Source organism: Rhinichthys klamathensis, unplaced genomic scaffold (assembly GCF_029890125.1).
Source record: "Rhinichthys klamathensis goyatoka isolate OS25496 unplaced genomic scaffold, OSU_Roscu_1.1 h1tg000064l_1, whole genome shotgun sequence".
Taxonomy (NCBI): Eukaryota; Metazoa; Chordata; class Actinopteri; order Cypriniformes; family Leuciscidae; genus Rhinichthys; species Rhinichthys klamathensis.
The window spans coordinates 4,903,996-4,917,194 of NW_026606607.1; positions in this window are offsets into that span (position 1 = coordinate 4,903,996).

The window sequence follows — 13,199 nt, forward strand, 5'->3', positions numbered from 1 at the left end:
CTGTGCATGACGTCATCTTCTTCAGAGATTCACTTTTTTGTTGTGTACACATAGCCTGGGAAAACCCAGACAACTTCCGGCAAATTTAAATTTGCTCTGAAAGTTAGTCTGGCAAAGAGCTCATTCAAGCCCATTTCCAATCCGTCGAAATCGCGCCACCAATCAGAAACGTTGGGGCGGGCTTTACACAATGACGACAGCGCTGGGATTTTGAAGCAGATTTTGTAGCCTACATTACAAAGATGGATGCCGCCGTCGAACATCACTCGTTCGAATCAGCTATCGCGTCTGTTTTAAGCGATTTGAACGTTTCCTTTTAGTTAACTCTCTGGGGTCGGCGGTCTCGCCGGCGATACCAGCTCACTTTTTTCCTTATCAGTGCAAAAGAGACTCAAATTACTCTGTTAATTTTGATCTTACATATAAGTGTTGTACATCATTCGATCCTGTTAAGTTTGTATTTTTTTTGTGGAACCTCATAATAAAAACAAAGTGTTGTGCTTTTCGCCTAATAAAGAAAAATAAACATGATGCGCGTTCTGCGTTCTCTCTGTCAGTGAAGTCCATTCTGAAACGCGTCCGAAAAATCATCTGTAACTCTGCAAATACTCAGTCAAACAGGTATACAGGCACACAGGCATGAAGCCTGAATTATCTTCTTTTAAATAAAGTAATTTATATAAAAAAAATTTTTCTCATTTTATGTAATCTGTAAGAAAAGAGAGAGATGATAGTCGTTCTCGTCTCAGCTCATTAAAGTTAATTTGACCACGCCCACGGAGCGCGCGCTCTATTCAAACACAAATGCTCTGAGGCGATCCACGCCCACACATCAGCTGCATAACCCACCGAAAGAGACTCATATTACGATGCTGTGAGGAATAATAGTACTATCTTAATAATAATCCTGGAAAAAATTACCTCAGAAGTAGGCTACAGGTAGTTTCATTTGGAGGAGCAACGGATCCAGCCGAGGAAATAGGTACATTCTTTATTTTCAAGTGCTTTGTGCTAATCGCGATATGGAATAGTGTCTGTAAACAAAAAGACTGTTTGAATCGCGTTTTTGTGTGTAAATGAATGAACAGCTTTTACCTAACTATATTCCAATACTGAGATGAGTAAAAATCGACTGAAATATGTTAAAATAAAATATTTTTGTATAAGCAACGTATTAAACTGCAAATTAACATTTATATGTCCTAATCATAAAAACGATATGTTACATATGAAAGACAAGATGTCGTTTTTACTGTAAAATACTGCCACATCAAATAAGCTTGTTGCTAAGATGTTATTATAGTGTTTGTTCGATTGTAAGCTATATTCAAACTAATTAATCCGCAACTGTGAAAAATGTATGATAAAATGTATACTTTAGTATATAATACAAAGAAAGATTACATTTGAAATATAGTTAAAATTTTAATTGTTGTTGTAATTGTAACCTTTTTATTAAAATAGCAAAAATATATGTAGGCTACATATAAATAAATCTTAGGTAAATCTTAAAAGCTCAATATAAGCCTCCTCTTTAAATTATTTGTATTGTGTTTTATTAGTGACACATTTGGGATACATTCCCAAACTTTCTGTAAAAACAGTATGATAATTAACTGCACAATTACTAGAAATTTTTACATTTGATATTATACAATTTGCAAGCACAATTTGAAAAATAAATAAATAATTGGAACTGTGAACCAATTTTGTATCAATAGGCATATATATATATATATATATATATATATATATATATATATATATATATATATATATATATATATATATATATATATATTGTCATTGCATTCTTGTGGCTCAGTGACACACCTGAATGAAAGGGTCATTAGTATGCAGCCCCATTATGCGCTCATTATGCGGGCCCATTGTCTTCTCAGGTGTGAATCACAGCAGGTCACACCCCTGCGCATATTGCCTTTCCAAACAAAAAGTGTCATTTTTAAATTTAAACCAATCTATTGTTTTATGTGAATTATAAGGCAGGATGATTTTCAGATCATTTTGAAGAAAAAACTCTAGGCTACAACATCCATTAGTCAAAAGTCTTGTGGACAGATATTTAGTATGTGTTTTGTGGCCTTATTTCAGAAACTTTAAGTTTTAGTTTTTTCAATAACCACGCATAAACAATATTCTCTCAAAAATACAAAAATGTACATACATGTTGATAACACATTATGGTAGCCCTGTGTGTGCTAAATAGAGTGTAATTACACCTTTGCCAGTAATATGTTTATAAGCAACTGAAAAAAGCACAAATGTCAGAGTATGTCAAAACATCTCAAGGACCCCAAAAACACCTTGGACCCCAGAGGGTTAAAAACCGAGCAAAGAACAACACTCGGAGATGTTTCTCTGCCGCTCTGCATACGTCATCTCCTTCATCGCTCTGATTGGGTTTAGGTCTATCCGCGACGTCCGTTGGTGACGCCCCTCTGGAAATGATTTGTCTATGATGCTTTGCCAGACCATAACTCAGTTACAACTGAGAATGGTCTGGTTTTAACCAGGCTAGTTTACACGGAGACCGTTCGTGCATTTTTAGCCACCCAAATACGCTGTTGTTGGGTAAATGAACAAAAACTACGTGCCTATAGACTGAACACGTAATAATGTATGCGCATGATGTCACTGTTTTCACAAATTCATGATTTTGTAGTTTACACGGAGATGGTAATGGTATCGTTTTCAAAAACTGCCACTTTGAAACCTGTTTTTAAAAGTTTGCGCTTTCAAGCCCCCCAAAAAACGCTGTTGTCGTGTACATGAATGGCCAAAACACAAAAGTTAACCGTTTTTTCTTGAAACCGGTGTCGTGTAAACGGCCCCTAATATTTGAGCACTGCACCGCAAATATGCGAATGAGTTCGTTCATCCAGGGTTTAGGAATGTAAAGTGTAAAACGGCAGTTTATAAATAGCCATGATTGATTGTTAACCACTGGTAAATTGCAATGTGAAACATGACAAGATAACACAGGATTCCTTTTACCCAGGGTTTAAAATGACCCAGGTTTAAGTGTTTCATATGCGAAAAGCCAAAAATTGTGGCTTGTTGAAAAGAGGTTTGCTATTACTTTCGTAAGATACGGTATCAGACTTACAGATTTTTACATTTAACTGCCCTTTAAAGGCAGAATATATATTTTACATTTTGTGAGCAGTAGATTGGGCTCTTATTGAAGGGGTTAAATGGACTTTCTCTTTTTTTTTCAGGGCGGATGGTTGGTGGTTTCTAATACACTCCTGATTAGTGAATAAACCAGGGCTAAATAATCTTTACATAAGATTTTGGCTGCTTTTGTTGGCCTGTGAATGCAGCCCTCAGTGGTTTGTGAGGTCAAAACTGTTTATAAACCTTGGATCCACTCAGCGGTATTCATTCTGCCCTTGTTTACCCTTTTAATTCCCAGAGAACCTAGATATTTCACTCTGTAATAATTTAGACTATGTACATGATATAAAAGACAGAAAAGGACCCCCCTCCCCCCTATTAAAAACTGTTAAAAACTGTATTCTGCTTATTCCAGGCCAGTAGATGGTGGAGTCAGTTTGTAAAGAAACACTACCTGCCTATATGTTTTGTTCACCGTTTTCACAAATTCCATTTTTGTAGTTTACACAGAGACAATATTGTTTTTAAATACGGCCCCTTAGTTCCTTCAGTTTATTGTTCGGTATCGTTAACGTTTAATGAGTAGATTCCCTGTGTTGATTGAAGTCTCTTTGTATCACCATTCTTGTCACGCGTTGTCTGTGTTGGATTTACCTCATGTAACCATGACAATTTTATTTTATTTGAAAGCATAACAACAAAATATAAATAACTTCGAAAATGGCTCATCCAGGCATATTAATATTCTATTAATGTTTTGAGTCTTTGTTTTTAATGTTATGTAATAGATAATTTCGTTTTGGTTTATTTAAATGAATTTTCTTTTAAGAATAATCTTTTCAATAAATAAATAAAAGACATTTTATCAAGTTCTATATTTCAATTATTCCATTGCCAAATGTTAATGCATAAACATTTTTCAGCAAAAATATAAATACAATACAACTTTGGTCGTACCAGCCAATCCAATAAGCCATGTCTAATTACTCCAAATATTTCATTAATAATCATGAAAGGCACATTCCAGTTGTCTGGAAATTTCATGTGGGCCGGGCTGTATTATGTTTTTCCTACAATAAGCTTCTGCACAGCAACATGCTCCTTTTCCAGGATTCTCTCTCTCTCTCTCTCTCTCTCTCTCTCTCTCTCTCTCTCTCTCTCTCTCTCTCTCTCTCTCTCTCTCTCTCTCTCTCTCTCTCTCTCTCTCTCTCTCTCTCTCTCTCTCTCTCTCTCCCTCCACCAACCCCCCTCAGTCTCTTCCCGCTCTCCTCCAGCAGCTCAATGGGCAATGACAGCTATTACGGGCCTCATTAGTGTGTTACAGTGGCAGAGAGGTTCAGCGGAGGGGGCCAGGGCCATCGTCAGCTCCCCAGCTGTCAGGACCCGAGACATGGGGAATAAAGCTCACCTCTTCCCAGCACCACTTCATCAGAGCTCCAAACAGTGGGCCAGGCTTCCTCCTGGCTAATGAGAATGTGCAGGAAAGTTGATTTCATACATTTTGGACCCAGTGCAGGGGGGAAAACATTGCTGAGGCTGACATGGAGCAACAAAACATCATCTTGAAATGAAAAAAGATGCCTGACAAATTTAAAATCCATTCCAGTCTATTATTTATATCTTGCTCTCACCTTGACTAATGCACTTATTTATTCGTCTTGAAACTTCAACTTTAAGAGAACATGTTTCAGCGTTACGTCCAATAAACCTGGTTTGAATGGTTTGAATCCTTGACGTTTTGGAACAGGCGAACGTGGCACAAACGTTTTATTGTATGAGGGATAATCCATTCTTACCTCACTAACTGTACAGCTGTTACTGCCTAATGAAATCACACTGAACACAGAACACTTAATTGCCTTCTGTTAACTGCTGACAGACTGCGCACAACCCATTTCTGAACTTTTTACAACACCTCAGTTATTGTAACATAAAAGAATGTTCCGGGTTCGATACAAGTGGCAATGAGCAACAAAGAGTTTCCACGATTAAGAAAAGGAAATATCTTGATACAAATTTATGAATGATTAATTCATGAATATTATTACGTTTTGGGGAAGTAGCACCTCATGACTTTTTACAACCCGAACTTACCTTGCCTTGTCATAAAAAGATCAATATTTTTATATTTTTAATAAATCAACAGATTCGGGACATAATGAATAAATAAATAAGTGTGACAAACAAGTTAAACACTTCCAAATAAAGTGCAGAGTGCAATGTAATGATTACCATTGCTGTGTGCCAATTCGCCTACTTATATGAAGAACAGAATCGCAAGTAAGCTTTGGGACATACCACATCATAATTTTGCTCTGTCACAAGTTGTCTGTCACATAGTTATGTGAAATACACCGTTTTGGAGATAAAACAAGTAGCATGATGTTTGATCAGAATGCATCGGTTTTGCTATTGTGCTATTCTTGTCTTTATTTAAGTTCACCATGGTGTTGTTGTTGTCTCACTCATCTCGGCCATGTTTGTAGATCTTTATAATCAAGTTTTTAGTTCTGAACCGAATCCTTCACCAAAGTGCAATGGGATTTGGGCATTATTAGGCCCTGTCCCAAAGGGCACACTTCATGTGCACTTGCGCTCCTGTGGACTTACAATGTCCGCCGCATGCGCGTCCGTTTAGTCCACAAGAGGTGTCCCATAGGGTGTCCAATTTGTCATTTTTGGTTTCAGAAGATCATCTGGGGACTTTTGGCATTCTCTTTTCAACAATCTATGGGGCACACTAATGTTGCCTTTACGTGCTATCAGAATTATCGTAGATACGAGTTTCCTAGTTAAAATTTGTACATGAATGCCCTCTCAAGTCGTTGTTACCACTGGGAAGTTCGGGAATAAATGTGATACCCAAGTTCCCAATATGGGCGGGCCACAAACTCTAAACATGGTGGAGGGGAGAATGATTGTTGCCCTGACAGTGACAGATATGCATCACTAGTTTTCCACAACAGCTACATCGCCTTGTCTTGTCGTTAAAGTAGTGCATGTTTGCATGTAATCATTTGAAGCATAGTGTGTTTTATACACAGCGAACATTTCCTGTATTTGACCGAAATTCCAGACTTTAGGCACGGTGAATGTTTATATGGTTGTCAATGAATGGGACGCTAAATATCATTTTGGTTTATTAAGATTTTCCCAATAAATAGGCAAGAATAAACCTGGTGTCCTCCATAATTCCTTTTCTTTCCGACAACAAAGCACTTGAATCTTGAGTCAGGCAGGTAAGAATGATCAAACAAACGAACTTTGGAAAGCACCACAGTGTTTACACTTTTCAGGATCTCAGTCTGCAAATGGTTTATTTACACTTGCCTCTGCTTATTTAAGCTGGGTTAGGAGAAAGTAATGAAATAATTACCCACAGCATCTTTAAAAACTAGTAATCTATGGATTACAGAATTGGCATGAGCCCCTGAGTCAAGGCTAAGGTGGCAAGGAACGACTTCATCATGGCAGAGAGAATTCCCCCTCACCCCCACTTTCCCGCTTCCATCTGCCGACGCTTCTGTTTGAAAGTATGACGGATGGGGCTCGTAGATGTGTTTCAGTTATAAGCAGAGCTCTCTGTTGGGCTGTATTTCAGAACTCCATCCGGTAGAGTCACAGCACGGCTTTAAGAAGAATGTGACTGTTTCCTCTCTGGAAAAACGCCAGAGCCATCCATCAGGGGGAAACTTTTCCACAAGAAGACAATTCACCAGTTGTACTCCTTTCCTGTTTCTTTTCCTTTCTTGATCCTTCTCTCTTCCCTATGTTAAAGTCAAACTTACCATACGCTAAACGCATTCGCTGTGACAGGTCTTTGGCACGACGAGAGGTTGCAGGAGCGCGTGAAGTGTCTGCGTGCATGTGTGTGTCAGTGTGTATTTAGAGTCCTCTCATCAGGGAGGGTGAGAGATGTTGATATAACTCAAAGCCATGGCCAAGCATGAGTATCTGCTAACGGTATTAAGTGGAGCTTCCAAAGGCTCCATCGCCCTCCATGCGCCAGCTTCATGGCTCAGCCAATCCCAGTGAGCAATCAATCTGAATTTAGCCACCAGGGTCTGCCATGGCACGCAACAAGCTGTCTCGGGTTCCCCTGTGATTCCCTGCTGGAACCCAAGCAGAAACTCCACCCATTGCGCAAAGTTTCAGCAGATGTGAGATATTTAGTCAGGTTTCCCAGAACAACATGACAGTCCTCAGTCTCCTTGTAAATCACGGCCACGTCAGCATGGACCAAACTGTTTGCATGGCAGAGGCAAGCCTGGTTAACCCAAACACGCACCTACTCTCACAGCCTGCAAGTGACTTCAAACAAGAATTGAAATATATTCAGTTGGCACTAAGAAACAAACAGGAATGGGAAAATGCCTCACGTTCACTTTCAAGCCATCACCACACCAGTAACAAATTTATTTTGACAATGGATAGAAGTGTGGAAGTTCTAGGTCTGCATCTGTTAGCGTCTAACTAACATCAACTTAAACATGTTGCCTAACTTGATTAAGGTCAATTGTGTTGTCCTGCACACAACACACATAAAGCATGATAAACCCGTTGTCTCCCAAATGACACTTATTAGTCAATGAGTCAAAAGTAGGATGAGGGTTATTTTCAGCATATGCTTCATTCTTCTTTCTCCAGACATACTGCTGATCCATAGGGGGTGAAAACAGAATCCCAAAACGTCTGTGGCTTATTTAAATGATTTTGAGCAAATTGGAGCCGACCTCTCTTGTGCTTTTGGGTCAGAAGTGGTGTATACTGTACATCTTGAAGTTCTGGCATGGAAATCGCATGCGTTTAGTACACGCCTTACTGTGCAGCTGAAACCTCAGAGCCTGTTGCTACCAAGTCTTACTGCAGGTCTTTTGCAGTCACTCAAGGGTTTTTCTGAACCTGCCTTCTCAGAAATCTGGTTGCAGCCGTTGATAGCTTCCCCTTTCTGACTTGTCCAGGTAGTGTAACTTTGAACTAGCAAACTATGCTTACAACAGTGTCTCCAAGAACATTCAGTGCCTTCGATATCTTTTTGTATCCTGTTCCTTGTTTGTGAAGGGCGATGATATCTTCTCTTAACTTTTTGGACCATTCTTTTGAACATATTTCTAACATGCAGTCAAACGTGACTCAACAAATCTAGCCAGTTCAGATATTTCATGTGTTCTAACTCAAACACTCCTGGTGAAACTAATGAAGCCCTTTATTAGTTGCATCAGATGTGCTTGAGACAATCTGTTTTACAGATTTGTGCTGTTATGAGGGATTCTATTCAGGGGGTTGAATTATTTTGAGACTGCAGAAGTCATTCAAATATGCATTTTCAGTTGAATTTAGGGAAACAATTGTTGTGTTGAGCTATTTTTAAATTACTTTTGATTTGTTCATTGCAAACCGCTGATAGTCTGTAAATTTTGCCAATAAATGTGCAATCGGGTTGAATAATTTCGACTACAATATATATATATATACTATATATATATCCCTACCCTATCCCAGCCAGGGATACGGGGGTGTAATCTCGGTTCAGGCCAAATTCCACGTCAAATACGTATACTCTTTTACTATTTAACTCTTTTAAATTATTTGTAAGTGTGAACTTATAAAACATTATAATTAACTTTAAGATTCTGATCAACAAAAGTAATTTTAAAGGTCAGGTCAGGTTAGAAATATCTAAACAACCAAATGACATTGCTGCAAAATTATATTATGTTCTTCTTGCATATGTCACAAAACTTTCCAAGTGAAATGTCCAGTGAGTGTTGGTAAAAGTGTGTTCAGTTTTATACCAAACAGATGAACATGAATCTGGCATGAATGATTTTATTATGTTGGTTGTTGTACTGTATGTATCACAGCAGTTCAGAAATTAAATGTCTGGTGAGTGGTGCTTAAAGGTTAATTCTCTATCCAGTTTAAAAATAACGTTGCACCAACACTAAAACCTAATCTAAACCTATTGACAGTGTTAACAAAAGCAAAAGTGAGATACAAAGACATTTGCTGAAGCTGCATGCCATTTAAGCTGGCTTCTTCAAGTCTTTGAGCACTTTTATTGTGGCTCATATTTCACAGGACAGGTGTGTTGGAACTAAAGGAAATTGGCCCTTAAGGAGCAGGATTGGACATTCTTGTCACAAAACTTTACAGTATATCTACATATGTCCACCAGGAGGAAGCATATCACCACTCTGTGCTCTGTTGCGTGTTGAAATCACCAGTGCATTCATTGTGAACAGGGTGAAAAGTTTGTTAACAAAGTATAGAAATCCATCAATCTTTTCTGCCAAATATCCCAGCTTTGTTGAGTATCATGAACGAAAGACGTTTATTTAAACAGACATATCTGTTGTTTATTTTGCTTTGACATTGATTTGAGGGCTAACTTGTTTCTTTCACCTCCAACATGAGCTGAATTTGGTTTGTAAATGGCAAGGTTTTGTTTATGTCCCAACAGGTTGGATGTGTTGGCTTCCTGTTTGAGATGCAGGACTCTACTGCTTGCTGCCGTGTTCATTCGATGTGAAGGTTTATTCTGAATCCCTGTGGCAGGCTACTAGCTGGCCTCAAGCAAATCAATATATTCAATCAAAAGATCTCCCCTGAGAAAGGAGGATGAGCAAGAAAGTTGGGGAAGGGGGCATGGTTTGTTTCTTTTGTATTATTAATCACCTGCTGGCAATAACAATCTTAAAATGATCTGATACATGTGTTTGGAATCCTTGAGATGGTCAGTCATGATTTATCAGTTTGACTCAGGAAAAGGGGATGGTCTGCTTACTATCTAACAATGGTCCAAAATAAACTTTTTGTCACATCTGTCAATGGCAGGTGAATTTCTAAAGCCTGGATGGAATCAATGCAACAACATAATTAACTATTTCCCCGCCAGCGTTTAAAAAAAAAAAAAGATGCCAGCCACCACCAGCATTTTTGATAATTTTCATGGCCCCCAGAATCTTATGTTGTATGAATATCTGAACATGCAATATGTCACAAAGAAAGAACAGACCCTCTGTTTTTAAACGAAAAAACAGTTGTTTTATTATGCATTCCTTTTTTATTAACATTTGAATATGGTTAAGTTTCATTTAAAAAGAAACATTTTGAGCAAAAAGCTGAGAAAATTGTGTGTTTTGTCAAAGACGTCTGGATCGGATTTAGAACGATGATCAAAACATAGATGGAGTAGATCGAGTCCATCAACACCCCCAAATCTTCACAGTCCAATAGCTCTTCCTGGGTCAACAATTCATTCTGAAACATTAGACAGTTTTGATTCGTATCAAAACGCATTCTCAACGCATTCTCATCCTTTGGCGTCATATAGGTGACGCCATATGAAATTTCGTTGAAATCTTACGCACATGGCATCCTTTAGCGTCAATATAACACGCACTGTTATGGGTAGGTTTAGGTCTGGGGTAGGGTACGGTTATGACGCCTTGGGTTCTGCGTCTCATATTGATGCTAAAGGATGCCATGTGCGTAAGATTTTTAACGAAATGTCCAAAGCGTCACATGTATGACGCCAAAGGATGAGAACGGGCTGTTATTTTACACGTACATCTGCTTACATATGATATCATTTGTTTTTGCTTCTTTTTTAGTCTGTGTTTTGATCAGGAGGTTGAGTACTCTTTCCGAAGATGTGAAATAGCGCCCCCTGCCCTATAACAGTGAAAGCAGGAAATTTCGGTCAATGGCAGGGAAGTGTTGTCTACGGAGCCCAGCACATGACATGCAAGAAAAAAAGTCTAAATCGTGCAGATGATTTACTAATTTGTTCCCTCGATTTATAAATTAAATAAATAAATTGTGCGCACGATAGCAAATCAGGGGAACGAAATAGTAAATTGTGCGCACAATTTATAAATCGAGGCAACAAATTAGTAAATCGTGCGCACGATTTAGCCTATTTTTTTCCCGCACGTCATGTGTAGTTGTTTCACAAATTACGGAAATTTCCGCCAATGAGGAAAGAGATAAATAAATAAATTTGAAGCTGAAGTAAACACTGAAAAAGTGTTTTCCATCTTTCACTGGTAAAGGAAAGAATCCTGCTATGGGATTGTTTCTTGATCGACCCAATCTCATGGGAAAGTTTAACTATTTTACGAGGTGGTGATTTCGAATGAATTTGTATTATGTAATTCACATGAAAACGATTGTTAGGAAACACCCCTAAGAAGATTATACGAAACCGTATGAATGAGATTAGCAACCAGTTCGCCATAGCGTAAAATAGTTACACATTGCCATAAGAATGTGTTGGTATTGATTGTGTCTTGACTTGATATATCAATTTACCCTGTATAAACTTGCTGGTCAACTCGTGAGTAACTAATTTTATTTGGTGTTTAGCTGGTTTAACTGTTTTGCTTGAGTTCTTGTCCCTGTGTTTTGGTTTGACCTGGTTTTCTTTGTTGTCAGTTTTCTCACCACTTGTTTGATTCCTGATTAGCCCTCACCTGTTGGTTGTTCTGTTGATTGCCATCCAGGTGTATTTTAGCCCTCAGTTTCTTCAGTTACTTGTCTTAAAGTTCACATAAAATAGGTAAACATGAAACTGGTAATTGCAATAAATGTGGATATCCAGAAACAGTAAATCATATATTACTAGAATGTATAGCATACAATAGAGAAAGACTTTAATTAATTCAGTCACTAAAGGATAGGGAATTATTCACTTAAGGAAATATTAGGAGAAGGAACAAATTATATAATACACGAGAACATATTAAAATTTTTAAATGATACAGAACGTACAATATACAAGTGTATTCAACCAAGTAGTGTTCCATACTCCAAACCAGTAGGTGGCGGACAATGCATCTTTATGTTGGTTTGCCATCCGCCATTTAAACAGAAGAAGAAGTTATTTGTATTTTGTTGATGTTGTTATGCTAAAGTGTTACTTGTCTTTTGTATTACTTGTCTTTTGTATTACATACATAGCAAGTGTGCCACATGCAGTGGCTTGAGATGTTTTTTTCCCCTTTGTTTTTGTTCATTTAGAATCATACACCTATCCATCATGGCAGACACAATGGAAGTAAGTGCTTTTGGCAGTGACACGATAATATCAGTCCAGTCGGGCTGAAATGCAATTAACATTTGCTGAAGAAGCACAGAATAACGCATGGTTTCTTTCAGACAGCCTTGCGAAGAAGGTTGTGTTGTCTCAGCTTGATGCAACTGATACAAAACTGTCATAAAGTTCAGCAATGATAAGCCATTCCACAATCTGCAATCAACATTAAATCCTGTTGCCAACTTGTTTGAGATATCTTTAGGCATCCTGAAACCAATTTAGAAGTTCCAACCCTTAAATGAGTTCAGAATAAGCTGGTGTTGGCACTCAGATTTATGTGTTTTATAATCCTTTTTTTTTTCTTCTTTGTATAGTAGGTTTCTGTCTGCTCTGGCCATTGGCCCACAATGATGCAACAGTTGGAACATGTACAAGTCAATCAACAGGCAGACTTGGGCGAGAGATCAGTGCTGTGGGTTTGGTGGGACTAATTGTGAACTAAAATAAACATGTCACTCACACCTTTCACATCGCCTTGCACCTATTGAGTCCAGACAGGGTGTGTGTATAGATCCATGGTGCCAAGTAGATGACGACAAGCATTTGTTTGTGTCTAAAGTTTGTATTTGTTTATATAAAATGGATCTCTTCATCAAAATGTGGGTGTAATTAAAATCAGCGCATTAAAAAGTAGCCAGAGGCGGGTTTTTAATTGAATTTGAAAGCTAGAATGCAGGTAGCACAATGCACAATTTTTTTGTAGGACTTATTATAACCTTTTAAGGGTTATTATAACCTTTAAAGGTTACCTTTATTTGGTTTTAGGGGCTACTAGAATAGGTTTTAATGTTTGAATGTTTAAAAAGTTCACATATTTGACATTGTGACTGCACTTCTCTTCCCTGTCTGTCAGTAACGCCAAAGGCTATATAGAAAGACGGTTCACTCCCATTACTATGAATGGGAGAAACTGCAACGCGCAATATGGTGGAATACGTCCCGCCTTTTAAGTAAAAGAGCC